The following is a 25893-nucleotide window of genomic DNA, read 5'->3' on the forward strand; positions in this document are numbered from 1 at the left end:
TGTAGCGCGAATCAGATATTCTCTCGATTGCCTATAATTGCATCAGGGTGGCAGTTTCCAAAGTGTGGTCCCCAGGGCAGCAGCATGAGCATCATCTGGGACTTGTTAGAAATGTAAAATTTGGGGTCTATCAAAGACAAAAAAAAAATCTAGTAAGGAGATTGATTTTATTCAGACTAATGTAATAGGGCAAGCACTGAAAATCGAAGATCAGAGTGTCTCAGCAGATTGGTTTTGCCTTCAACTTTGTAGAGAAAGGAAAACAAGTTGCAGAAGGAATGAATGGTTTACATTTGTGATCATTTTGCCATCAGGGGACATCTCAGTCAGCCAAACACTAGTTTATCTCTGTGTATAGTTAGTTTCGGGAAGACAAGCAGTTCTAATCTTAGCTAATCATTCATGAGACAAAGAATAGAAAGTTGGAGGATCTGTGTTTGGCCTTGTCACAAGTAAACGAGTCAACTGCAAGTCTATGTGAGTTACGAGAAAGTGTGGACAGTGAGTCTTATCTAAGTTATATGGAAAAGAGTGGTTCTTTGCAAGAAGCCATTTCTCAGAACACAAAATAGCGGGGGCAGTTTGGAAAACAAAAGTTTGGGAGTATTTCTTAACCATCACTGTTTTCTGGAAGCACAGAGCTGACCTAATGTTCAATATTTTCAGACGCTACCCCAGACCTACTGAATCAGAAACTCTGGGATCATGACAGAGCACCTACAGTGTAACAAGCTGTCCAAGTGATTCTCATGCAAGTTGAAGTTTGAGAACCACAGCATTAGGCTTTGCCCCCCCAAACCGACCTATCTATCTGTCTATCTGGCTTATTTCAACTCTTTGCAGATGATTTTTTCCACCTGCTTCTTTGCCTTCTACTTGTAGTCCTGCCTTGACTATAAAGAGGTGCCAGTTCCCTACAATCCACTATGTGGATCCTAAGACCTCATCATAATTGGTCAGAGAAGCCTTTTCCCGACACTACCAATGCTTCTGTGTTCTATCTGTCTTCCTCCCCAGTTATAACTGTTATCAGACAACCATTATACAATGGTATTTTCCCAACTATATGTCCAAGTCAGATTCATAAAAAAAAAAAATAAATTCTCCCAGAGGATTTAGTAGCTGAGATATTGCCTGTGACTTCAGATATTAATGCATAGTACATTTGAAACTAAACGGTTCAATTGTGCTCAAAAATGCTACACTACACCTTATAGATATTTGAGCTTATTCAAAGATATTAATATATATGAATACATATATAGTGTGTATATATATGTATATATACTAATTAGTTTTTGTTTTATGAGCATACCATGAAATAAGCATCTCAGCCTTGATCTGTTTTGCATTGCTGGCTAAAAATAAAATGAATAATACACTAAGAATGATTATAGCCCATGTTTTTAGTTTGTTTTTTCCTTTCTTCTCTCATGGTCTACAATTTTTTTGCAAAGGGCAGTGTGCTATTTCCAGTTATGAAATAACATACTTCTATTTATTTCACTTGATTTTCTTAAAATATACTCGTTGTCTCTGGGTCTCTGAGTCTATGGACAGAATACAAATTCACTATTTTAACTAACCACACAAGTCTTATTTCTTTGTAATGTAAAAAAAATAGCCTTGGGCTCTCCTCTAAGGAACGGGGCAACAAGAAAGTGGACATTTCTAAAGTCTCTGTTTTGGTTTTTAATCCTATCATTTGTTGTGATTCTTAAGCTTAAATGCAGATGGTTTTGCTCAATGGACCAAATCTACTTCTATTACTCAGACTGATATGGGAAAGCAGTATTTAAAATTTATTTTGCTTTACAACAAGAAAGTATATTTATTTCCTTTTTATTCAGAAAATAGAAATGTGAAACACTGACACTAATTTAAAATTACTTTAAAAATATCTCCTTCAGATACTCCAATTAGATCATATGTAGAATTATATCATAATGTTTTCAGCTTGGGGAACTCCAGGCATGATTACAGGGTCTGTAACAAAGAAGGCAAAAGAAAACTAAATATGAACAAAAAGACAAACATAAGCCAGTTATTGCTTATAAAGTTTAAGAATAAGAATATTAGAAAATATTAGAAATATTGGAAAAATATCCTAATGACTTTTCTTTTTTTTGTGAGGAAGATCAGCCCTGAGCTAACATCAGTGCTAATCCTCCTCTTTTTGCTGAGGAAGACGAGCTCTGAGCTAACATCTATTGCTAATCCTCCTCCTTTTTTTTTTCCCCCCAAAGTCCCAGTAGATAGTTGTATGTCATAGTTGCACATCCTTCTAGTTGCTGTATGTGGGACGCGGCCTCAGCATGGCCGGAGAAGTGGTGTGTCGATGCACGCCCGGGATCCAAACCCGGGCCGCCAGTAGCGGAGCGCACGCACTTAACCACTAAGCCACAGGGCCTGCCCCACAATGACTTTAAAAAGTGACTTGGCTAGGTATGTTGCCATTTTACTGAAAGTGGAAATGCTTTTGTTTTTTGAGTTTGTACTCCAACTATTACACAAACGTTCTCAATTCTTTTAGCTGTTTCTTCTGATATTTGTCTCCCTATTTCTATATAATGGCCGTAGAATGATATTTCTTGGTTTATCAAATTTTCTTCTGAATTCCTTTTACTATGTTCGAGGTTTCTATTCTTACCCCCCTATTTGTCCTCCTTCCATCTTCCTAGTGTAGTTATATCTATTGGCTATTGGTTAAATAGCCAATGTTATATTAATCCTTATATGTGAATATTGTTGCAACTGAATCAAGAATTGTAATTTGATTTTTCTTATAAAATTTTTTCCTAGTTAATTATTGTTTTATTTCTTTTATTTGCTTCACTTTTTCTTACCTCTTCCTCTTCTTCCTGCTCCAACAGACCTGTCAATAAACTAACAAAATATTTTCCAAAGATTGTATCACATCATTACCCCATCCTCCCCTGTCCCGGAAACTGCCCTCCCACAGCTCCTGGTCCTTCTTCCATCCTGACAAGCCGTTCTCTAGTTTTATTTTATAGATGTCACCTCGCACTTCTCTTCACCAGTCTCCTGGGTTAGACTCCACTTTTCCAGAACCCTCTGTCTTTCTGTCTTGGTCTTACTCATTTTGTGACACATATCCTCTACTCACTTCCTAAGGTAGAGTGCACACAAGTAAAGTTTATAGATTATATATCGTTTAAAAGGTTTTAAGATTCTTTTGATGGCAGGATAATACCACATAATGACACTTGAATAAAGGAAAGACAGAAATCTTTCTTATGTATAGCTCCAAGAGAAGGCTGCCATGCAGGGCCACACCCAAAGGGGTGCATCTGGTGGCAGGATACCATCAAGCCGGAGCTGTAGGGGGCAGTTTATGTATAGCAAGCAGGGTAGGGTTAACTAAATTTTACAGGCTCCCTGTGGATTGGCTAATTTGAATAATTTCTTAGGCTCTGGGGCATAGAAGCTGTGGCTAGTTGTCTGGTACATGCCCCTGGAGCAATTAGGACAGGTGCATAGTGGTCCCAGGGTTTGAGAACCAGATAACGGAAGTGGTTGGGTGTGGAGTTAATCATCTGCTCAAAAAGGGGACCTGAACAGCATCTAGCCAGAAAAACACACTATACAAAAATATGTTAACAAATTATTTTATAGCGAATACCTTTCATAGGCCTATTCTCAATCACAGCTTCTTTCTTCTCTCCAAAAGTATCCACTTTCTTGACTATTTTAGTAAATTATTTCCTTGGATTTCTTAGATTTTGCTACACAAATGTACATTCTTTGACATAGTTTAGTCTTGCCCAATCTTAAACTTGATATGTATTTCAGATTTCTTATAATCAATCTACAGGTTCTCCCTCCATTGCTTTCTTGTCTTTAGAATTCATGTATTGAAAAATTGGGCCATTTGACCTGTAGAGTTTTCTACAGTCTGAATTTTGCTGATTTCCATCTCACAGTGCAGTTCGACATGTTTTTCTCTTCTCTCTATCACTTGCAAGTCATGAGCTAGATCCAGAGCTCTGATCATACTCAAGTTTAATCACTTTGGCAAGATTATAGATGGTATTGCATCCTATCACTAGGAGGTGCATGGTAGTTAGTTTTCGTTATTTTGACCTATCTTGGTTCTTTTCTCAGATGACTTTTTCTATTCTATGAACATCCCATACTTTTTTTGTCTTTTATCTTTATTTTGATTCTGCCTAATGCTGGACTCTTTTTGAGTACAAGATGCCATGGGATGAATCATGAAATAGAGAATTGTTTTTCAAGAATGAGGGATTCATAGAAGAGGTATCATTTGAGATTAGAGTTGGGCAAAAAATAAAAATTAACCAGATGGAGAAGGCAAGATATTTCAAGCAGCAGGAACAGCACTGTCAATGATACAAAAGTATGAAAAAATGAGGCAAGAAGCCTCAGTAGAATTAGAGTGTATAGACATAGGAGGCTGAAGATGATACTGATGTGTGTGTATGGGCCATGTAATAAAGACCTTTGTACGTCATGAAATGAAATAGACAGGGCTTTTCAAATGTCCCTTGGACAATACTGTAAGGTCAGGGGAGAGTGGAAGCATAACCTTTTATAAAGTGAAGGCAGAGGGAGGCAAAGATAAAGGGAAGTAAACTTAAAACTCTCCTTCAAGAATAAAATTTCCATGAAGCAATATGTCATTAGTTAAGAGGTAGGGTCCCGAATCGAATCTACAGTTTGCTGACAGTGTGTCCTTGTGGAATTTTATTTCTTTATCATGTATTTTACCTGTGGACCAGTGAAGGGTGTGTTTGGAATATTCATTAAATGATTATAAAGAAGGAAATAAAAGACACAAACTCCCCTCCCTAGCAGCTCCTCCCCCGTCTCCTGTCTCTCAGTTTTCTCCTTCCAGTTTATCCCCTCCTCCTTGCCCCAATGATCCCCTCCCCCTCCTCTGCTGCTCCCTGCCCCCACCACCACTGGTCTCCATTACCTTGTTTATAACATGAGCAGAATAGTAGTAGTTAACATATAGAACTTTTTAAATGAATAATAGGAATATGTAAAACCCATCATCCACATGGTTAGCCCAATGTAAATCTTGAATTTATAGCCACCTTTAAATAAATGCCCATTTTACATTGTCTTTCATATATATTAGTATAATTTCAATATCATAATATTTTTCTACACCAAATACTAAACAGCAAGCAAGCAATGACAACAAAACCCGTGACACTCAATAGCTGTGTGCCATAAGTATTCTTTGGCTTTCAAGTGTCTCTTGGCCCATTTTAGAGTATATAGTACTCCAGTTTGAGAGACACAGAGATAAGGAGGGATTAACATGTTTTAAGAACAAGGTAAATCTGATAATAAGTATGCATGAAAAGACTAAATTATTAAAGTGTGTGAAAGATATAGGTAGGTGAGGGAAGAGGAACCTATTAGAGTAATCCACAAAATGAATGATGTGTGACTGAACTAAGGCAGTGGCGGTGGGCTAGTGATGAAAGAATGGAAACAAGAGGTCTAGAGGCCAACATTAGCTGGTCAGGAAGGTGATATGTGCAAGTACAGAAAAAGTTCCAAGGATCTCTGTAGTAAGCATATTTTTAGAGACATAGCCAAAAAATTGGCCATCTTGTGTATTCATGTTAGTGTTCAAACATAAATTAAAAGAAGATGCCCAGGAGGAGGATAGACACTTCCCTAACCTCCATTGGCTACACGTTTTCACCAGCCCCTACTGTGAAAATCTGGTCACTAAACAAGCATTGTGCTTGTATTAATTTAATGCAATTCAACATGCAGTTCTCCAGAGTTAAGTCTTGGTGCCGTTTGCCTCCTGATCCCTTTGACTCCAAGGTTCCGTGTTGAAAAACTCACTGCAGGTGTTATAAATTAGGAATATGTGAACCATTCAGCCATCAAGTCATAACCTAAACTGGCTAACCCCTTGCTTTTCTATTGCTCCAAAAAGGTATTTAATCTGGTGCACATGCAATGCAGTAAAGAGTTGAAAACGAAAGCAGAGTGTATTGAAGAAATGTACTCCAAAAAGGGCCACAAAGTAATCATATGGGTTAACTTGCTAAACTGCAAACATTCTGAGAAACTTAAAGTCCAGTGTCATTGCTAAGATGCTCACAAAAAGGGAAGTATATGCTTGCTGAGATTTGTAAGTTACTCAGACTAATGTCTCCTAGTGCCATCACATATGGTGTATGATGAGACAGATGATAGCATAAAGAGGCAGTGTTTCTAGGAAGGATCTCAGTCTCTTCCCCATTTTAAAGAAGAATAGATTTTCCTTTTAACGTCTATGCCCTGTCCACAGGGATTATAGCTTTGCAAGGTAGGATGAATGTATTTGTAGTGAAGGATGAAGGTCATAATGTGTTAAGTGCTGAAGCACTGAAATAAATTATTTTTTCCTCTTACAAGGAGAATTGAATTGGGAACTAATAAAAAATACTATCAATAAAATTATGGGCAACAGGGTCATGTGACACAGGAAACTATTCTTCATTCAGGCATACTAAGTTTTACATTTTCCATATACAAGAGAGTTGTTACCTTTCCTCTTAAAAAATGAGAGTTATTTATAATTTTATTGGTTAGGAAAAATCACACTCATTTGCCACCGAGATTCGATAGTTTACCAGCTGCTACTTGTTGTACAATGTTAGACATCTTTGCCCCTGTAAAGATTTTTGCTCTTGCCACGGCTTCACAAGAATAATATATTATTACTCTTCATTGGCCATGCCAATTAGATGTTTTGCTTTAGTTTTAATATGAAATTCTCTAGACTTCTCTACTGTACTACAAACCATGATATTTCACAATATTGATGTTTCTATAGTTACTTCTTATGTTATCTTTTTTTTCCTAAAACAAGCCTGAGTTTCACAGAAATCATAACCAAGCATTTGTTTTTCAATAAAAGCTGCTTTGCACGTCCCTTTAAAACTGTAAAATTTGTGTTTCGGAGGTAGAGTTATCCAACAGGCCAAATAGCCTGAGATCTGTCCTTCAGGCTACATGTAAACCAAAGAATATTTTACGTCCTCTTTCCCCACAGTTTTTTTTTTTTTGTTCCTTTCCATACTAGCTCTTCCCAAGGATAGAGATATTTTGGAGATGGATTTAATATTTTCTTTTTTTTTTCCCAGCTCTACCATCAAATGTAGATTTTATAGGCAGCATTGGCTCTGCAAATCTGTACAATGTCAATTTCAAGATGGAAGTCTAAATTTCCTCTAGTTAAGAGGTTTGTTACATTCTTAAATCTAGCTTTTTTCTTCAGAAAATTAAAAAGAGTAGCACAAACAATTTTATTAGAAAAATAAAGTTAATTAAATTAAGCAGCAGACTAAAGGCAAAATAATGAGTATAAAAGAAAACACTGTTTCTTCATTTATTCATATATTCAACAAATATTAGTTCAGTATTACTGTGCATTAGGCATTGTGTGAGGTGGTAGATATAACAAACATATGTGCTCCCTGCCTTCAAGGAGCTTATAGTGTTGTGATAGAGGCAGAAAACAGAGAGATAAACATGTAAATAAATTAAAAAGTAAACTTACAGGAGAAAATTTTTTTAAATCCGTATTAGCTATATTTTTGTATTTTCTCTATTCTTGATGTGCTAACATCTGGGGCCTTGCTGACTCAGGAAGGACTGCCCCTCCCAGGGTTAGCTAATTGCTAGAAATGGTAAATGGCTTGCTGGGGAGCATGCCCTTAATATGCAAACCAACCAATCCGGGGCCCTTTCCCCCAACCACCTCCTTTATGGGGTTCTCACACTCTGGGACACTAGTCCCCTGCCCTGATCACTCCAGGGCCAGGTACCTGACATTTAGGGACCATTCCTATATCCCAGAGCCCACCAAAATTATTCAAATTATTCAATCCTATATCTGTTTAGCTGTATTGCCTTGCCACGCCCATTCCTTCCCATGAAAACCACAATAAAGGTGCCAGTCAGCAGTTCCTTTCTCTTTCTCTGCCTGCTTATCACCCCCTGTGCTTCCCCATGTAGCCCTGCATAGTGTGCTTTGCCTCCTGTTTCTAGGGGACTGTGAGTATAATGAAAACTTCCCCATGACAGTCATTTCCATGTCTATGTGTCTTACCATACCTGATTAAAACAAATTTTGGGTATCATTCAAACAAAATCACAAGTGAATATTTAAAATCAATGTTATCTATTTTATCTAAGAAGATAATTTCCTAGAAAAACAATTTTAAAAATATATTTGACAAGAAATAGAAAACCAGAAGACTCAAGACCAGTAAAGAAAATAAATCACTAGTCAAAAATCTTCCACAAAGCCTGGCGCTCTCCTTCCATCAACACTCCCAGATGTTTTTACAAGAAAACTTGCAAGAAAAATTTTGTTTTCTTGACTTGCTTTTCTTGCACATATGCAAGAAGACTCATCTGCACATATACGAGGATCTTCACTCCTAAGCTGTGATAATGAGGAAGGAGAGACAACATAGCCTTAGTAGGTGAACGGATAAAGAAATGTTCTTTCCCACAAAGAAATATTATACAATAGTTAAAAATAATCTACATATATAAATGTTGCTGCTTTAAAAAAAATAATGTAAAGTGAAAAAAGAAAGATACATATAATATGTGTGTCATACGCCCCCCAAAAATACTATATTCTTATGGATAAATATTGGAGTCATAATAGAGTTTTCACATAGGAAGGGAGAAAGGATAAAGAGATGTGGACTTTACCAGTGAAGAGAGACTAGGTTATTCTGCAGAGTATTCTCCCAATTGTTAGTGTCTTTTAACAAGAAAGACTTCTTTTTTCATACGCTGCTACCATTTGTGGATCAGGAGAGGTGAGGGTATGATTCTGCTTATGCTACTCTTTCAGGGACTCAAGCTAAATTGAGCAGCTACCATCTCAAATGTCACTGTTCACTGTGCCAGAGGGAAAGAGAGATTACATGGGCAATTAAATTCTCAAATCCAGAAGTGATAGCCATGTGTTAAATTCACAACTCATTGGCCAGAACCATGCACATGACTCCATCAAACAAGAAGGAGGCCAGGAAGTGCAATCCTGCTACAGGTTCAGAGAGGTCAGATATTTGGTGAACAGCACTAATAACCACCAAGTAGGTAACAGACTTTACCTTTACTTGTACATTTTTATTTTTAAAAAGAGAGACAGAGAAAGAGAGAGAACTGTAGCAAATATGGCTAAATGTTAATCTTTCTTTTACCTTGTTAATTTGATATATAGACGTGTAATGCATTATTTCCTGGAATCTTCTGTGTATTTTAAATGTTTAATACTAAATTTAAATATAAATATTTACTCTATGTGATAAAAACTAAAAAGGAGGGTTTTGAGTATTTTAAAATAGAATAAGAGTGGAATCTAATTTAAGTGGTGAAGAGAGTTATGGAAGTCCTGCCAGAGAAAGTGACATTTAAAATAAAAAGTGGAAGATGAATGGGTTGGCCAGGCAAAGAATTAGGGTTAAACTATTCTAGGTAATAAGTACATTAGCTATAGAAACCCTGATGTAGGAAAGCACTGTGCTTATTTGGGAAATGAAAGTGGTCAACTTTATTCATTAATTCCATAGATATTTAACAGGTGTCTACCATATGATAAATATTATTCTTTATAATGGAATTTCTCTGAAGACAAATCTATGTGATGTACCAAATAATAGGAAATTTGTCTTCATATTGGAGAGGTACACTTGATACAGATAGGAGTTTGCATTTTATTTGAAATGCAATGAAAATCTATGGAATGGATGTAAACAGGTGTTTTTATGACCTCATTTACACTTTCCAAATATCTGCCTTGTTGATATACTGAGAATGGTTTTAAATGGGCCAAGCAAACAATCAGGAAGACCAAATTGAGGACTATAATTTCAGAAAGAGAGATGACGGCTAGAATTAGAGTGGATACCAAAGAGGTATAGCAACAGGATTAGATGTGAAAAACACACCAATTTGAAATTCTCTATTTGTTGAGTCGTTGTCATCATATTTTCCATTAATTCTTTGAACACATTTTAGATGTAAAAAATAAAGGATAGAAAAATATCAAGAATAGCCTACAGGTTTCTGACTAGAGGATACATACACGATATCTAAAATAGATAAGATAGATAGATACAGTACCATTAATAGAGATGGTAAAAGCTGGAGGGAAACATAAACTGATATTTTGTTTGTTTGATTTTGAGATAGTAAGTTTAAGAATACTGTTAGATATTGAAATTGATAAGTCAAAGAGGAAAGTACATGATTCAGAGTCCAAAAGAGAAATCAAGGCTTAAGCCATAATTTAGTAGTTGGTTTCTACATAATTTTTGAAACCATGAGGATGGATGAGATTGCGTAGGCTTTTCTCTCTCTCTCTCTCTTTTTTTTTTTTTGAGGAAGATTGGCCCTGAGCTAGCATCTGTTGTCAATCTCCCTCTTTTCTTCTTTTTTATCCCCAAAGCCCCCAGTACATAGTTGTATATCCTAGTTGTATGTCCCTCTAGTTCTTATATGTGGGACACCACCTCAGCATGGCTTGATGACCGGTGAGTAGGTCTGTACCCAGGATCTCAACCAGCGAACCCCTGGCCGCCAAAGCAGAATGCATGGACTTAACCGCTGCACCATCAGGCCAGCCCAACTTTTCTCTTTAAAGCTCATTATGGAGGTGTGATTTCCATAAAATAGAGTGCACACACCTTAAGTATACAGTTTGCTCAACAACAACCAAATTAAGATATAAAACATTTCCATCATGCAGAATTTTTCCCTCATGCCCCTTCCCAGTCAAACTCCCATGCCTCACCCTAGACAACTACTGATCTGATATATTACTATTGTTTTGCTGTTCTATGGCCCATGTAAATTAATTCACACAGTTTAAACTCCTTTTTTGTATGGTTTGTTTCATTCACATAATATTTTTATCCATGTTGTTGCATGCTAGAAATTCATTCCTGTTTATTGTTGAGCAATACTCCATTTATGAATATACTACAATTTTTAAAGTCTGATTACCTTATCTGTTGATGGACATTTGGGTTGTGCCCAATTTTGGCTATCAGAAATAAAATTGCTATGCACAATTTTGTACAAATTTTAGTGTGAATATTTATGTTGAATAAATTCATTTTTAAATTTTTTTTCTCATATGTCTAGTCTGTGTGTGTGACCTTCTAAAACACTTTGCCTACCCAAAGTGTCCAAGACATTGTCCTATAATTCTTCCAAGAAATAGTTGCAGCTTTTACTTTTACTTTTACATTTCAAATTAATTTGTTGTGTATGGTGTGAAGAAGGAATCGAGGTTCATTTTTTTTCCTTTCATAAGTCCGTCTACTTTTTCCAGCAGCATTTGTTGAAAATTCACTATTGAATTACCATAGTGCTTTTGATAAAAATTAATTGATCATATACGTGTGGATCTATTTTTAGATTTTATTTTGTTGCATTTATCTACGTGTCTAATATAATGTTATATTCATTTCTGTACCTTTATAGAAAGTCCTGAAGTCAGTAAACATATGTCTAGCAACATGTATTCTTCAAAATTGTACTTTTTAACTCCAAAATTTCCATTATTTTATGTTTTTATTTCTCTATTAAAACTCTTCCTTTGCAGAGTCATTGACATTATACTCTCCTTTAATTTTTTAAACATTATTGTCTCTAGCTTTTTAAATATATAGAGAGAATAGCTGCTTTCCCGTCTTTGCTAAATCCTACATGTGCGTACACTAAAAAACAGTTTTATTGACTTTCCCTGAGTATATGCTACAGTTTCCTGTTTTTTTGCATATCTCATGATTCTTTGTTGAAAACTGTACACTTAGATAATATACAGTCAGGCATGGCTTAACGACGGGGATATGACGTTTTGAGAAATGTGTCGTTAGGTGATTTTGTCATTGTGGGAACGTCATAGAGTGTACTTACACAAACCTAGATTGTAGAGCCTACTACACACCTATGCTATATGGTACTAATCTTATGGAACCACTGTCATATATGTGGTCTGTCATTGACTGAAACGTCGTTATTCTGTGCATGACTGCACTCAGGTAATATATTTTAGCAACTTTAGATTCTGACTTCTCCCCATTGCTTTGCTGTTGCTGTTTTTGTTTATTATTTAATGATTTTCCTGTAATAGATCAGTAAAATGTGTCTCCACCGTATGTGGCTATTCATGTCTCTGCTCAGTTTTATTTATTTATTTTTTTGAACCTGGCATTTTAGGGGTCGCTCTTTAGTCTGCATTGCTTAGTGGTCAAGCAATGATTTGTCAGAAGCCATGCTTAAGTTAACTGGGGAGTGTTTTGATCTGGTGGTTTTCCCATCTGTCAGGCTTTTCTCAGGCCCTTTTGCATCTCTTCTGCAGACATGAGCAGTCTCTGGTCATCCAGGGATGTGTGTGTATCTTGGAGCCCCTCTAGTCTCCTGCATATGCATGCAGAAGGTGGCCAGGGACGTGCAGACACCTCACATAAGGCTGTTTCATTTTCAGGATTTCCTGGTTAAAATTCTTGTTAGTTCACTGATCCCTTGCTTGCTCTAGCCAGAACTTCAACCTCAGGCCATCAGAGCTGCTGATATTCTCCATTCACTTGCCACTAGGATTGCAACTTTTACTGACAACCTGAGCATGTCTTCCACTGCAATTTGAGTGAGTCACCTCAGGCACTGAAGCTGAGGGTTTTTGTGTCTTGCTCCATCCCGGTAGAACTACAGCCCTGCTGGGCTGGGTAGATGGGAGTAGCCTCAGGCAAGTATGCCACAGACTTCCATTGTTCTTACTCAAAGTTCAATAATTTTTCAAGAATGCACTTGTTTGTATTTGGTCAATTTCTAGAGCTTTTGAATGTTTGTTTTTGACAATTTTGTATGGTATTTATAGTGGGTTTGGGAAGGGGATTTGCCAACCTCCTCATATCACCGTATTGGGCATTCTACGTCTGTCATATTTTTAAATCAGATCAAACAGCTGAAGAGACAGCTGAAAATAAGCATTCAAATAACTAAAAAAATAACTTTGTGACATTTTCATAGATTATATTTTTGAACTGAATTAAAACAGCACCATGAAGTATTTTTATCTTATTTTCTATTAAAGAAAATTCCATAAGTAACGTAAGGAGCTGACTAGGAAATGGGCCGGAAGTAGATAGGTAAATCCTTTCCTCTTTTTTCAAAGTTTATCTCTAACCAACAAAACATTCAGTGTTAAAGTGTGGATGTGGAATTCTTAGCCCACTAATCTTACATTAAACATAAAGATATTTTGCTTAAATTTGGACTATCCCAGTAGAACTGGGCATTTAGTCATTTATTTAGTGGCCAATACAGTTGTGCTGTATTTTATAGTAAAAGCAGAGGAAAATCTTGAGGTATAGCCCTTGAACCTCATGCTTAGTTTTGAGATGTTGTCAAGAATAATTTCTATTTACTCTCTTGACAAGGAACTCCATTTAATAGCCAGGTGAACATAAGTTTTCCCAGGTCAGAGTACAGGTTATCTGATTCTATTTACATTGGTCCAAGCACAACTTAAGATATAATTTCTGTTGTATGTGATCTGAAATTCAAGAATACTTTTAATATTTTAAGATTTTATTTATTTTATTTTTTCCCCCCAAAGCCCCAGTGGATAGTTGTATGTCGTAGCTGCACATCCTTCTAGTTGCTGCATGTGGGACTCGGCCTCAGGATGAACGGAGAAGTGGTGCCTCGATGCGCACCCGGGATCCGAACCCGGGCCACCAGCATCGCAGCGCGCGCACTTAACCACCAAGCCACAGGGCCAGCCCTTTAATATTTGGTGGTAGATTTTCAGCATTTTCCCACATACATATTAATCACAGATTGCTCTGTTCATTGTAGATTATTCTTAGTGATGCTTCGTATTTTAAAAAAAACAATAGAGATATAAAGATAGTGAATTTCAGAAATCAAAATTAAAATTTTATTTTAATAAAATTAGCTTACAGGGGCCAGCCCAGTGGCACAGCAGTTAGGTGTGCACGCTCCGCTTCGACGGCCCGGGGTTTGTGGATTCAGATCCTGGGCGCACACGGACACACTGCTTATCAAGGCATGCTGTGGCAACATCCCATATAAGGTGGAGGAAGATGGGCATGGATGTTAGCCCAAGGCCAATCTTCCTCAGCAAAGGAAAAAAAAAAAAGAGGAGGATTGGCATCGGATATTAGCTCAGGGCTGATCTTCCTCTCCAAAAAAAAAAAAAAAATAGCTTACATGTCACTGAGTATAAGCAAGTTATAATCAAATGTCTATGGACCAAAGATAAGTTCAAAATTTTGGCCAAGCGGTCAGAGGTTTATATAAGGAGTAGAAACTTTCGCTTTGCAGCATATTTATATAAACTTGTTTTTAAAGTTTCCATGATTAAGGAGAAAAAAATAGTTCAGTTCAGTTAATCTAAACTCTTCGTGATTCATCAGGAACTGATCAAATTTATGCAAAAGAGAAAAGCCACATTTGGATGGCATTGAATTAAGAGTATTAACTGATAATTTAAAATGTAAACTAAATACATATAATAAGATACAAAAAGGCATATTTCTCCACCCGCCCATAATTATATATGAAAATATTATGCTGATATATCTTTTGCAAAATGTCTTAGCATTTTAGGAGTACATTAAAATTTGCTGACACTGTCAAACTAAAAATTTGCTAATTTTTGTATTAATTATTCACCCAAAGTCTTTTCATTTTCTATCTGTCATACACAGACATTTTTACATAAAACATAATTGATAAAAAAGTACAGTGATGCACTTTATACTAAATGCAGCTAAGCTGTAATAAGTTTCCACATCTCAGAAATTCAATAAAATTATCATTTATCTTCTTATAACAAATCTTGTAATTAGAGGAAATGTACTTTCACTGTTTTAATGTATTCAGAGTTAAATAATGGGTTAAATCAAATAACTGTGATCCAAGAATTTTACCCTCATGGGGTGGCAGTTCCTTCTCTATTTTTTAAGTGGGATAATGCATGAAAATGTCTTTCTGGGATGCTTCAAGTAGGAATACCACAACAAAACCTGTCCTTAATAGAAATCCATTGATCATATACAGAAGCAGACATTATATAACAGTAGATGCATCGCTCAAATTGATAATATAATAGCAAACACTAAAAGAGATTCTCTATAGGTCAGGCCCTCTACTAAGTACCTACATCGGTTGACTCATTTAAGCTTTTCATTAACACTGTAATACTGTAATTAATATAGCAGTTATCATTTTTATCCATATTTTAAACATGACAAAATAGAGACACAGAAGGGTCACACAACAAGCAACTGACAAAAGCAAGATTCAAATCCAGGCAATTTATCTCCAGTGTCTATGCTTCACTATAGTGTACAGTATTTATGTACACTTGACTAGCCCCTCAAATAATGAGAGAAATTATGTTATCAAGAAATAAATTTTTATTAATAGTGCACAATTTCTTTCTAGTTTTCTTGGGATTGATAGCAGAAGAGCCCATTTCACAGTTGAAGCTCCTGGGGAAATATGTGGAGAGGGTGGATGGTGGAAAAATTAATTAATTTTTGATTCCATGGAATTAAATGATAAATGCTTATATCAAATTCTCCATGCAGTGAGGTGGACGAGCAAGACAAAGCTGAAAGTAATTAAAGCTATTTCACTGGCAGGTAAATTGGCTCCTCTCTCCCTATCTTATATCAAATAATTAAGTCTTGCATATATAAAAAATGTAAGACTAAAATTCATGAAGACTAGGAGGGAGGAAAAATTCTCTCATAAAAATTGCAATAGGATATCCATGATTTTTTATTCTGATATATATTAGCGTCTTTCTCAATAAAGAAATGTGTCTTGATGTTTGACACATAAGACAATTCCCTGAGTTCAAAATCAATCACATTTTTTTTTCCTAAAAATCTGATAAAGACAAAAAATGTTTAATCATAATTGCAAGAAATCCTCTATGGAATTTTGCAATGAATTAATCATGATCTGCTTTGAAGCAGAACATAGAAATAAATGAACATCATAAATGGCAAGAAATATTTCAAATCTTTATATTTTTGACCATTTATAAAAATTTTTTAAATTATAAATCTTCTAATTTAATACATGCATTTTGGAACATCAATATTTAATTATACACTCTCCTCTAGAAAGCTATAAAATTGATGTGTATAAACATCTTTTAAGAAAAATCAATGGATCTAATGTCAAAGGGAATGAAATTTCAATGCAGGAGAACTTTCATCTTTCCAATAGAATTGGCCCTAACGATGTCTACTTAACAACGCAAAAATGCTTTGATTAATGAAAAATATTTGCAACGCTAGATAATGTTCCATTAAATAGAGTTAAAGTATTAAAATCAGAGTGAAGAATAGAAACTTAAAAATGAAGCTAGACTGGAGACGTTATTTATTACACTGATCTCTCATTTATGCGTAGTTTAAACTTTCGATAATATTTCTAAGGAGTGAGAACTGTTAATCTCACCACAGTTTCTGTTTGCTATATTTTTGTTTTCTCTGCATGTTGAAGCCAACTTTGGCTTTTCATTCCTTCCTTTCTTCTTTCCTTTTTTCCTTCCTTCCCATCTGTATCTAGCTATCCATCTATTTATCTATCTGCAAGGGTTAATTTTACGTGTCAACTTGACTAGGCCACGAGGTGCTCAGATATTTGGTCAAACATTATTCTGGGTGTTTCTATGAGGGTGTTTTTGGATGAGTTTAATATTTAAATAAGTAAATAGACTCCTAAGTAAATGATTGAATAAAGCAGATTGCCTGCCCTAATGTGGGTGGGCCACATTCAATCAATCTAAGACTTGAATAGAACAAAAGGCTAATCCTCCACTGAACAAAAGGGAATTCCTTCCACCTGACTGCCTTCTGGCTGGGCTGTAGGTTTTTTCCTCCATTCAGACTAAAACTGAAACATTGGCTCTTCCTGGTCTCAAGCTTGCTGGACTTGGGACCAGAACTATGTCATTGGCTCTTCTGGTTCTCCTTTTTGTGAACTGTAGATCTTGGGGCTTGTCAGCCTTCGTAATTGCATAAGCCAATTTCTTATAATAAATATATATAGAAGAATATAAATAAATATTAATATATTGTATATTTGTGTATATATGTGTGTGTGTATATATATGGATATATACATATATATATATATATATCTTATTGGTTCTAACTCTCTGGAGAACCTTGACTAATCTCCCTCCCCTTCAATTAACTATATATACATATATATGGGTGGATATATATATGTGTGTGTGTATGTGAGTGCGTATTGTTTAAGTAAGAATCACTGTACGTGTACAGCACTATGTAGAGAGACTAACCTTTCTCGGCCTTTTTTAGTACAACTGAAAAGAGGAGTTTGAGAATATTCAAGAAAACTGCCTTTCCCTAAGTAAAAATAAACCTTTTGTTTATGATATGTTGGCTAATTTTTACATTTTGTTCATGATATGTTGGCTAATTTTTACTAAAATCATTTTTTATTTATTTTCTTCAGATTTAGACTGAAACAACGTTAAAAACCTTAGCTCCGAAGTCTGACAAACCCAGCTTTCAATTCAGGTCCTCCAATCTAGGTCCTAACTCGTATTGCTTGCATGTCCTTAGGTAAATTATTCATCCCATTATGATTCAGTTTTCTCATCTATGAAATATTGCCAAAATATTGTCAGGTGTTGGATACAGTGCCTTGCACATGATAAGAGCTCAAGAAATGGCATTTTCATTTATCAATTATCTCTTATTATGCATATGTAGTTATCTTGTGTAAGTCTGCAAAATCATGATAAAGTGTTCTGTTAGATATTTCATCCAGTGAGCTGTCAGATAATCTATTATATTATTTTTTTGCTCCTGATTCTCTATTATTATTGTATCAGAATTTCATTTTAAATCTTATTGTTTTAAGCTACCACCACTTTTTAAAAAATGATTTAACATATACGTAAGTGGCAATATATGACAAGCATACCAATGTATTGATGATGGAGGTGCTATGTTCTTCCTTTGTGTTCAAAATCTACATATGATTTGAGACATAGACACACAAATTCCTCCTTAGATAAGTCATCTTTGTTGGATGTCTCTAAACTCATCTTTCCACTTGCACTAACAAAAGGCTTTTAGAGGTTAGTATCTCTAAATAGTGCTGTATCTGTAGAGTTAAAGATACATTGCCTAAAGTTGTAATGGGTCATTGCTATTGGCTTCTGTCCCAGAGACCTAGATAACTCTTCAAAAAGACCTACTGGTATTCATTGGTCCAGATTGTAAGGCTCTCAAATGTCTTATCCTTCTCAAGGGTCCCATATGATCATACAATAACCAGTGAACAGAGATTGAACTAACTTTAAATTAGCATTGTATCATGATGTGTTTGATCTTATTTTTTTGTCTTTAGTTTGCCTTGATCTTTCCTTTCCAGAGAAGAGCACAGCCAACTTAATACAGTCTGTTTGTACAATATACACTAAAAAATTATTCCTTATTTAAACAAAAAAAATAATCTATGGCAAGATGAGTATTTTTAGAAAATCATTGTTGCTTACTACTTTCCTTTGTCTTTTCACAAGAAAAAGTCATGTTATAAATAAAGGATATCCTTCCATGGCGTATTTCCTAGTCTCCCAGACATAGCACTGTGTTGTTGAAGGTGCTGATGGGCAATAAAGGCAAAGTATTCCATATGTCAAATTTATGTTCTCATCTCTTGGAGACCTGGGGGGATACACTTTACTAAACTCAAATATCAGAGCTCTGTTCTGCATCCCAGCATGACGGCTCAGCAGCGTGCAGTTGCACACTTAAGCAGAAATGTCTGCCTGGCCAGATTAATGGTATCTGTTTATTTTAAATAAATCTATCTTAAGGCAATGTCTCAAGGTGTTAGCCTGGTTAATACACAAGGCTCCCTGGAGGGCCCTAGGGTAAGCATAAAAGAAATAAAATATATTTTAGAGGTAATTATCTCTAGTCAATAATCATTAGTCAATGAGTAGATTGATTGGACAAATGAAAAATCGTGTCTTTAACTTTTTTCAAAACCTGAAAAAGTTAAGATTAGATTACTTTCTACTTGTTTTTCAGCTCATAAGCTTTTGGAATGCTTAACAATGTTCAGATATAATGTTTTGATAAATGATGAAGTATTTGTTTCTAGCTAGTAATTATAGAAGATAATAAGAAATAGCTTTGTGGATCCTTATTTAACTCTTTCATGCCTCTTTGATTCCATGTTTAAGACTATACCAAACTTACCTCTTTAATTTCATGATCAACTCAGAGATGTGATTTCAGATCCTTTCAGAAAGGTTACCAGTTGGTTCTGAAATGATAAATATAATTATTTCTTTGGTTTGCTTCCTATTTTCCTTCTCTGCAGGTTTGACACAGTTGAACATCTTTACCTATAAACTTACTGGCTATTGAGTTTTTCAGATATACTGGGCATTCTTCATCTCAGGCTTTTTCTTTTGAAAGAGGAGGGAAGATTAGAGAGGGAAAAGTAACTAAAACTGATTGATCATCTTTTATATGCCAAGTGGTTTACATATATAATCCTGTTTAATCATCATGTTAACTCTATGCTCTAGAAGGTATGTTAGTTTGCAAGGGCTGCCATAACCAAGTACCACAGATGGGGTAGCTTAAACAACAGAAATTTATTTCCTCATAGTTCTGAAGACTAGAAGTCTAAGATCAAGGTTTTGGCAGGGTTAGTTTCTCCTAAGGCCCTCTCTCCTTGGCTTGTAGATGGCTGTCTTCTTCCTGTGTCTTTACATGGTTTCCTTCTGTGTGTCTTCGTCCTAACCTCCTCTTCTTACAAGGACACCAGTCATATGGGATTATGGCCCAACTCATATAACCTAATTTGACCCTAATTACCTCTTTAAAAGCCCTAATTGTACCTTAATTGCTTCTTTAAAAGTCCTATCTCCAAATACAGTCACATTCTGAGGTACTAGGGGTTAGAATTTTAACACATGAATTTTGGAGGAGACACAATTTAGACCAAAACAGGAGGATTATGTACGAGGCAACTGAGGGTCAGAGAGATTAAGAGTGAGTCATACTCCTATGAAGTGAAGTGATCGTTTCAGAAATTTTCTGACCATGAAGGCAATAACATTGCCTGCCACACTCTGCCTCCCACCTGGGTCATTGGCTGCTAATTTCTGAATGACTTTGAGAGAGTTCCTAAACATTTGTTTTTTTCTTTTGCTCCTATTCACTGTGCAAAATAATTAGAACAATACTGAGTTTATGATTAATTAATCAAATTCAGGCTTTTTAGTTCTCTATTACAATGAAGAAATAAAAGATTTTCACAGCAAAATATATTATATGCTGATTTTGTAAAAGCATCTAATGATTCAGTCTAAATTAGCAATAGAGCCGCAGCCTCAAAAGTAGAAAATTAGGAAAAATTATTGTGAACTGAAGAATTGTCCTGTGATTACAATCATTCAAATGCTTTCAATTCTGCATTGGATATGACCTACTACTCTTCTTTCTGTTTTTTTAATGATTCCACACATTAATAAGTGTACAACATACAGCAAGCATGGCTTAGAGGGCCTACGATTGATTTATTAAACAGATTCAGTTTTCAGGTTATGGAATATAATTATCCCAGTTGGCACAGGCCCAATTTAAATTTCACTGTCATGTCATCTGTGAATTCTTGAGGTTGGGAAAATTTGAGGATATGGTTGTAGTGCTACACATATGTTATGCCTGTGTAAGTATTGGCTTCCTAAATTTCATTTATTTTAAAATATTAATTTATTTCTTTGAAGATACTTCATTAAAGGTTTTCTTTAGGTTAAATGATGAATATATATTCAAATATATTCCACCTTCATATTTCACAGTTAGAATTTATGTTGATACTAGATACGACATCAAATCAGTCACCTTTTGTATCATCTATTTTCTTTGCTAGTAACCAAACTTAAGTTTTCATTCTCTCTCTGTGGAAAACACAAATGTATTCTGGAACAGAAGTGTATTAGAGTTTTAGGTTTTAACTTTCTTTTTTAATGCATCCTATGGTCTGAATGTGCTCCTCTAAAATTCATATGTTGAAATCCTAACCCCCAAAGATGATGAGATTAGGAGGGTGGGCCTTTGGGTGGTGCTTCCGCCTTGAGTGTGAGCTCTCATGAATGAGATTAGTGCTCTTATAGAAGGGGCTCCAGAGAGATCCCTTACCTCTTTCACCATGTGAAGACACAGAGAAGGCTCTGGCTATGAACCAGGAAGGGGGTCTTCACCAAAAGTTTGCCATGCTAGCACTTTTATCTTGAACTTTTCAGCCCTTGGAACTGTGAGCAAGAAATTCTGCTGTTAATAAGCTACCCAGTCTGTGGTATTTTATTATAGCAGCCTGAACAAACTAACCACAACCCTTTTACCATCAATATACTCTTCAGATCCCCTACATGAATCTCAACAATTGTTTTGCCTCAAGTATTATGCCTGTAATACTGCTCAACAGAAACAACTTTTTTGTCAGTGTTAAATAAACTAGTTTATTTATCTGTCTGAGTATTAGGCATTTTAAGACTGACTGCACAACCGTTTTATGGTTCTGTAAAGGAATATGTTACTCTTAACCTTGACCTATAGTGTAGAGATCTTCTATATAGCAAAGGCACAATTCCTCTGTAAGGAACTCCTAAATGATGTATGTCCCAAAACCATCATGCACCATTATAAAGAAATTAAGTGTAAAGTTAAGTATATTATGCGATTATGAGAACACATCAATGAAAGTGTGACTCTACTAAAACTCATTTTGTTACTTTTATAAAGATGGATATCATTTTTTTCTCATAATGCAATAGTGTGTCTGTAATATTTGGATTACTTTTCATTGTTTAAAGTGTATTCTATGCAAAATATATGATTGACATTCCAGATGACATCATAATTGTAGATGAAACTACTTGGCATGACAATCAAGAAAATAAAAATTATTTGCAATTCAAAATTAGCTCCGTTTTCTTTTGCTATTTATTCTGCCTGACCTATAATTGGCTTCTTTGAATACATGATGTAACACAATCTCTAACCATCTCAGATATGGCAAATCTCCCATAGGATAAAAATGTTTTAATAACATCAATATGACAGTGCTGGATACTGAGCACTTTCTTTGTTAATTACCTATAGAAGGGATTTTCTACCAGAGTCTGCTTGGTTCATTGTTTTCTTTTTTGTTGTTATTGCTATTGTTTGTTTTTTGCTTTGAAAACTGTCTTAAAATTCTTCCTTATACTAGACTAATATCCATCTCATTACTTCTATATTATTTTTCTTTCTTTACTTTGAATAAAGAGCAAGTATAATTCTCTTCCAAGTATCTCCAAATAGTTGTTATTAAATTAATGAGATATTTACCCTAGAAAATAATGATTTCCAATTTTTTCAACAATTCATCTCCTCACTCCCCCCAAAATGTGTTAGAATATCTTTCATTCAATCTCAGTCTGGGATATTTTTATACCCCTTACAATGGGGTTCTCAGGAATGGCAGGAATGCCTCAGAAATGTGTAAGAATAAGGGATAACTTTTCTTTTTTAAAGATAATATATTATTAAGAATTGAATTTTTTTTTTTTAAGTAGCAGAGTATTCTGGTTTTTATTTTGTTTGTTTTTAATTAAAACTGCTTTGTATGTTTGGTTTGTTAGTTGCTTTCTTGTGCAGGTTGTTGAGAACTTGAAGAGTTGGTTTGGGGTGAACTAAATGTAGAATTTTATTTGTATCCCTCTTGAATTTTATACTTGTAATCCAGCTTATCTTTGTAGCTTGTAAATACTTTCAGATCTTATAATTGACATTCATTATCTCTTTGAGTTTCATGCCACTGTGGCAATAACTAAGAATATTATTAAATATTCTAGCTCATTTTCTCTTCCAGGCTCATCATAGAATTACACTTCGTGCATTCTGGAAGGTAAGTGCATTTTGATGATTTGCTTTGTCCAGTAAAATTTAGCCAACATGTCCTATGTCATTTCTAGAAAAAAACAATAAGAACCAGCTATTTTTTCCTCTGTCACTTTGATTGGTAATATTAAATATGACGGCTGTTTCATTAGCTTAGAGTCTGGAGCGGGGATAACACGAAACAGAGACCCCTCATGAACCTGAGATTAACACGATGTAAAATAGCAATAAATAATCCCCTCCTGCTTTAAGCCACAGAGATTGTGGTTGTTTGTGGGTGGGTGGTGTGCAAATATGTGGTGAGATTCTATTGTTGTTATGTATAAGTCAGGATAGTCAGGTATCATAATAAAATATCAGTAGCTTCATGTGACAAAATTTAATTTCTTGCTCATACAACGTGTCCAGTGTGGGTTTGCAGGGCAGCTTTGTTCATTATATTCACTCAGAGACCCAGGCTGATGGTGGTCCATCTTGACACATGCTTTCATCATCTTGTGTCAGGGAAAGTGAATGTGGGGGAAGCCTCACCTACTCTTAGATTAGCACGTTGCCCAGAAGTGACACAACACTTTTCATATTTCATTGGCCAAAAGAAATCATACAGCTACATCTAACTTCAATTTGGTAGGATGTCTGAATTATCTCTTAGCAATTCAGTATAATCACCATATCCTTTTAAAATCTCCTCTACCTAACAGTGGAGAAGCTTGGAACTATATTTTCTAGAATCCTCTTTTAGAAGGCAGGAGAGAAGCAGATGTCATTATTCCCTGGAAGTGGTTACAAGCTCACAAGTGAGCAGATGTGAGATTCACAGCTGCTTCTGGGTGAGAATTGAGAACAACCACTGCACTGCTGCCAACTGAGGTAAGTGGAGGGAGATTTTCTAGAAATTCTTTTTAAAAGGCAATAATTTTCAGCTAGCTTTTGACAAACACCTTCTTCAATATATCATGCCGAGGTGTTCAGCTCTGCTTCCCTAACTTTACTGTAGCAGCTTCTCTGCGTTTCACAAGGACTTCCCCGTGCTTTGCTTCTCAATCTCCTCCACATTCATAATAAATCTCAGTTTCTATTCTATATTCAGAATACTTGGAGTGACTCTGTTCTCCTAACAAAACACATACTGACACAGCAGAAACATGCAAACTTACCATTTTCTCAGAAAGACGAAAACCAAAATATTTGCAATTAGTCCTAATAACTACCACATATGCTGTGTTCCCACAGGTAAACTATATTCTTTTATTTCAAAAACTAACACGCAAATGATTTTTGACAAGTGTACCAAGGCCATTCAATGGGGAAAGGAGAGTTTTGTTAACAAATGGTACGGGAATACTAAATATCCACATGTCAAAGAATGAAGTTGTACACTTACCTAACACCATATGCAAAAATTAACTCAAAATAGATCAAAGACTTAAATGTAAGATCTAAAACTATAAAACTTTTAGAAGAAAACTTGGTACAAAAGCTTCATGACATTGGATTTGGCAATGATTTCTTGAATATGACACCAAAAGCACAAGAAACAAAATAAAAAATGGGACAAATTGGACTTGATGAAAATTTTAAAAAATTGTGCATCAAAAGACAATATCAACAGAGTAAAAAGGCAACCCACAGAAGGGGAGAAAATATTTGCAAATCTTATACCTGATAAAGGATTAATATCCAGAATATGTAGAGAAATCCTAAAATTCAACAATAACAAAAACAATCTGATTCAAAAATGGCCAAAGGACTTAAGTAGACATTTCTCTAAAGAAGACACACAAATGACGAATAAGCACATGAAAAGATCCTCAACATCACTAACAATTAGGTAAACGTAATTCAAAACTACAATGACATGCTACCTCACACCAGTAGGATGGCTACTTTCCAAAAAAAAAAAACAAAAATAAACCCTGAAAATAATAAGTGTTAATGAGTATGTGGAGGAATTGGAAGCTTTGTTCACTGTTAGTGGAAAAGTAAAATAGTTCAGTTGCTGTGGAAAATAGTACAGTGGTTTTTCAAGAAATTAAAAATAGAATTACCATATGGTCCAGCAATCCGACTTCACTGGGATTGAAAGCAGAGTCTCAAAAACATATTTGTATACCCATGCTTATAGCAAAATTATTCACAATAGTAACACATGCAAGTAACCCAAGTATCCATAAACAGGAATGGACAAGCAAAATGTGGTATATGCATACAATGAGATATTATTTAGACTTAAAAAGGAAGGAAATTCTGACATATGCTGCAACATGGATGAACCCTGAGGACGTAATACTAAGTGAAATAAGAAAGTCAAAAAAAGACAAATACTGTATGATTCCACTTACATGAGGTACTTAGTCAAAATCATAGAGACAGAAAGTAGAATGGTGGTTGCCAGGGATTGGGGTAAGAAGGAAGTACTGTTTAATGGGTACAGAGTTTCAGTTTTACAAGGTAAAAAGAGTTCTGGAGATAGATGGTGATAGCAGTAGCACAACATTATGAGTGTAATTAATAGCATTGAACTGTACACTTAAAAATGTTTAAGATGTAAATTTTATTTATCTGTATTTTACCATAGGAAAAAAAATTGGGAAAACAAACACCAAACCTCATGAAGTCAAACTACAAGCTCACAAACCTGGTTCTTTGAGTGATACGTAATAGTAACAACTTGAGCCAGGGATGAATAATGCAGATATATTTATATCAGATACAGATGTGCCTACTCTTGATCTATACATTTATGTACTGAAACATGAAATAAAAGCAATATAAAACAAAAACATAAGTGATCTTCCCTACACACATCTATACACAAATGTGGGATAGGGGCAGGATTACCATGACTTTTCTTCCTAGCCCTTAATCCTTG

The sequence above is a fragment of the Ceratotherium simum genome, chromosome 3, assembly GCF_057802395.1.
Source record: "Ceratotherium simum simum isolate JZ-2026a chromosome 3, ASM5780239v1, whole genome shotgun sequence".
Lineage (NCBI taxonomy): Eukaryota > Metazoa > Chordata > Mammalia > Perissodactyla > Rhinocerotidae > Ceratotherium > Ceratotherium simum.